Genomic DNA, 5,000 nt, shown 5'->3' on the forward strand with positions numbered 1-5,000 from the left:
GGTGGAACCCGAAAAATGTACAAGTCCGGGAATACGGGGTGCATCGTATGTAACGTTCGATGTACATATAAAGCCTGGTAGGTGTTGGGATTATATCTGCAACACGGGCATTATCGAAAGATGGTTAAGTGGAGTCACCCAATGGGTGCCGTGCGTTATCAGGTACGTAATGCACAGTAGAGATACATTGTCGGGAGGTGGAACCCGAAAAATGTACAAGTCCGGGAATACGGGGTGCATCGTATGTAACGTTCGATGTACATATAAAGCCTGGTAGGTGTTGGGATTATATCTGCAACACGGGCATTATCGAAAGATGGTTAAGTGGAGTCACCCAATGGGTGCCGTGCGTTATAAGGTACGTAATGCACAGTAGAGATACATTATCGGGAGGTGGAACCCGAAAAATGTACAAGTCCGGGAATACGGGGTGCATCGTATGTAACGTTCGATGTACATATAAAGCCTGGTAGGTGTTGGGATTATATCTGCAACACGGGCATTATCGAAAGATGGTTAAGTGGAGTCACCCAATGGGTGCCGTGCGTTATCAGGTACGTAATGCACAGTAGAGATACATTGTCGGGAGGTGGAACCCGAAAAATGTACAAGTCCGGGAATACGGAAAAGTTCCCCATGAAAGGCTGGGGATACAATTATTGATACAAATAATGTGCCTAAGGGTACATTTATTTTTCTAAGTCCCAGAAATCCGTCACTGAACATCACGACTTACAAACACATCTTCCCGCGGTCCTCCCATATACGGCACGGGGACAAGTATGAAGAATGAAAATCATGTGTGTATGGAACATATAATGTGCCTGAGAGCACATTTTTTTTCTAAGTCCCAGAAATCCGTCACTGAACATCACGACTTACGAAGACATGTTCCCCCGGTCCTCCCATATACGGCACGGGGACAAGTATGAAGAATGAAAATAATGTGTGTATGGAACATATAATGTGCCTGAGAGCACATTTTTTTCTAAGTCCCAGAAATCCGTCACTGAACATCACGACTTACGAAGACATGTTCCCCCGGTCCTCCCATATACGGCACGGGGACAAGTATGAAGAATGAAAATCATGTGTGTATGGAACATATAATGTGCCTGAGAGCACATTTTTTTTCTAAGTCCCAGAAATCCGTCACTGAACATCACGACTTACGAAGACATGTTCCCCCGGTCCTCCCATATACGGCACGGGGACAAGTATGAAGTATGAAAATTTTGGTCACAGCGTGAAATCCCTCTAATGATCATGAAAATAGCATCGGATCACTTATCTGACCATAAAAAGTGAACCAAAACCCTATTTGGACAAACTTTTTGGTCCTATGAAAAATCACTTTTCATATATGTCATGGTCGAAAATTTTCTAAGTCCCAAAAAATCACATATTCTCGAATATCTCGAAAACTACTTATCGGACAGGGGTCAACCAAGGTGTTTTAGAAAGGTCTTTACTAGCTCTATTTAATGAGCCATAGCGACTTTCAAGTGATTTTTTGACACTTTTTCGCATATCGGCATCCTTGGTTCCCATACTGGCCATAGGCCATAGGGCACCGAACGGCCAACTTTTGGTCCGGGGGTGAAATTTTTTTTTCACGAGATTTTGATGAAAATGGCTTGGGAACGCGTTTCTAATAATGAAAAGTGAAACCAAACAGTATTTGCGAAGAAAAAATTGTCCTATGAAAAAATCACTTTTTCTTAGGGCACGGGTCAAAAATTTTCTAAGTCCCAAAACATCACATTTTCTCGAATATCTCGAAAACTACGTTATCGGACAGGGGTCAACCAAGGTGTTTTAGAAAGGTCTTTACAAGCTCTATTTAATGAGCCATAGCGACTTTCAAGTGATTTTTTGACACTTTTTCGCATATCGGCATCCTTGGTTCCCATACTGGCCATAGGCCATAGGGCACCGAACGGCCAACTTTTGGTCCGGGGGTGAAATTTTTTTTTCACGAGATTTTGATGAAAATGGCTTCGGAACGCGTTTCTAATAATGAAAAGTGAAACCAAACAGTATTTGCGAAGAAAAAATTGTCCTATGAAAAAATCACTTTTCATATATGTCATGGTCGAAAATTTTCTAAGTCCCAAAAAATCACTTATTCTCGAATATCTCGAAAACTACGTATCGGACAGGGGTCAACCAAGGTGTTTTAGAAAGGTCTTTACAAGCTCTATTTAATGAGCCATAGCGACTTTCAAGTGATTTTTTGACACTTTTTCGCATATCGGCATCCTTGGTTCCCATACTGGCCATAGGCCATAGGGCACCGAACGGCCAACTTTTGGTCCGGGGGTGAAATTTTTTTTTCACGAGATTTTGATGAAAATGGCTTGGGAACGCGTTTCTAATAATGAAAAGTGAAACCAAACAGTATTTGCGAAGAAAAAATTGTCCTATGAAAAAATCACTTTTTCTTAGGGCACGGGTCAAAAATTTTCTAAGTCCCAAAACATCACATTTTCTCGAATATCTCGAAAACTACTTATTCGGACAGGGGTCAACCAAGGTGTTTTAGAAAGGTCTTTACAAGCTCTATTTAATGAGCCATAGCGACTTTCAAGTGATTTTTTGACACTTTTTCGCATATCGGCATCCTTGGTTCCCATACTGGCCATAGGCCATAGGGCACCGAACGGCCAACTTTTGGTCCGGGGGTGAAATTTTTTTTTCACGAGATTTTGATGAAAATGGCTTCGGAACGCGTTTCTAATAATGAAAAGTGAAACCAAACAGTATTTGCGAAGAAAAAATTGTCCTATGAAAAAATCACTTTTCATATATGTCATGGTCGAAAATTTTCTAAGTCCCAAAAAATCACTTATTCTCGAATATCTCGAAAACTACGTATCGGACAGGGGTCAACCAAGGTGTTTTAGAAAGGTCTTTACAAGCTCTATTTAATGAGCCATAGCGACTTTCAAGTGATTTTTTGACACTTTTTCGCATATCGGCATCCTTGGTTCCCATACTGGCCATAGGCCATAGGGCACCGAACGGCCAACTTTTGGTCCGGGGGTGAAATTTTTTTTTCACGAGATTTTGATGAAAATGGCTTCGGAACGCGTTTCTAATAATGAAAAGTGAAACCAAACAGTATTTGCGAAGAAAAAATTGTCCTATGAAAAAATCACTTTTTCTTAGGGTACGGGTCAAAATTTTCTAAGTCCCAAAAAATCACATTTTCTCGAATATCTCGAAAACTACGTATCGGACAGGGGTCAACCAAGGTGTTTTAGAAAGGTCTTTACAAGCTCTATTTAATGAGCCATAGCGACTTTCAAGTGATTTTTTGACACTTTTTCGCATATCGGCATCCTTGGTTCCCATACTGGCCATAGGCCATAGGGCACCGAACGGCCAACTTTTGGTCCGGGGGTGAAATTTTTTTTTCACGAGATTTTGATGAAAATGGCTTCGGAACGCGTTTCTAATAATGAAAAGTGAAACCAAACAGTATTTGCGAAGAAAAAATTGTCCTATGAAAAAATCACTTTTTCTTAGGGTACGGGTCAAAAATTTTCTAAGTCCCAAAAAATCACATTTTCTCGAATATCTCGAAAACTACGTATCGGACAGGGGTCAACCAAGGTGTTTTAGAAAGGTCTCAACAAGCTCTAAATAATGGGCCATAGCGACTTTTTAGTGATTTTTTGACAAATTTTGTCATATCGGCATCCCGAGTTCCCATACTGGCCATAGGCCATGGGGCCCCGAACGAAAAAATTTTGGTCCGAGGGTCAAAATTTTTTTTCTCATAAATTTGTTCAAAACGCCGTCGGAACGCGCCTTAGATCATGAAAAGTGAAAAGAAACAGTATTTTGCAAAAGTTGGGGTGGCCTATGACTTACATGGCCACGTCCTAGGTCCGAGTTCCCGAGGTCGTGTTCTTCAGTGGCGGAAAAAAATGGCCACTTGTGGGAGATGCAAAATGTTCATTTTGTATTATAGGGGACACACTATCGAAGCGAAAATTTCAGAAATGGCCTAAAACGTGAAGAAATGATGGGGTATGTACGAAAAGAAGGTTTTTATGGTCAAACGGTGAAAATTTTTTTTTTATGAAAAATTTTGGTCTCCCACCGTTCATGAATTTCTAGGACCAAAAATCGAAAAATTTGAAAACTTCACGATCGAAAGGGAAACGCATATGTCGTGTTCCTAGGTGTGTACGGTGTACGAAAAACGGGTTCACGATGAGATATCAGGCAAATAAATGGACCTAAAGTGAGTTATACGGGTAAGACGAGGTGTCCAAAGACCGAAATAGGGGTACCAACTGAGAACGAAATGAAGGTCCCCGAAGTCGCCATACAAGTTATAGGAGGTGTCCAAAGTACGAAAAGAGTTCCATATTCGGCTGTTCCTACTATATGGTTCCCTGATTGCTGCTCCAAGGAGTAGTGAGGAAGTGTCCAAAGGTCTGTTGGGGGTATCGAGGTGATACCCTCGACGGACAATATGCACGAAAAGTGGTTCGATGATCTATCCTGTAGGTCGTACGGCAGCCATACCCGGCTGGAAGTACCGCGGTAATTCCGCAATAAAACGTTCGCCAGACGAACAAACAAATTGAATTAGCTCATCGTAGTGTACGGAAACGAAACGAAAATGTAAGGTGATTAGGGATCCGGGAGCAATCTCGCGATCCCATGGTTCGGTGTAAGAAATGATACGAAGTGTTCATAAGTCTCCTCTGGAGGCAGAACCATCGTAGCAAAGTTCGGGAACCCAAGGGTCACAAAAACTCGTAGGACGATATCCACGAATAATCGGGGACTTGTGGGGACTACCGTGCCCTGACAAGTCAACTACACCTTAACTGGTGATGGTCGTCCTACGGGGACCTGCGGGGAACAAAAGGGTCACAAAAACTCGTAGGACAATATCTCCGAATAATCGGGGACTTGTGGGGACCACCGTGCCCTGACAAGTCAACTACACCTTAACTGGTGATGGTTGTCCTACGGGG

This window comes from Anopheles stephensi, unplaced genomic scaffold (genome assembly GCF_013141755.1).
Source record: "Anopheles stephensi strain Indian unplaced genomic scaffold, UCI_ANSTEP_V1.0 ucontig173, whole genome shotgun sequence".
Taxonomy (NCBI): Eukaryota; Metazoa; Arthropoda; class Insecta; order Diptera; family Culicidae; genus Anopheles; species Anopheles stephensi.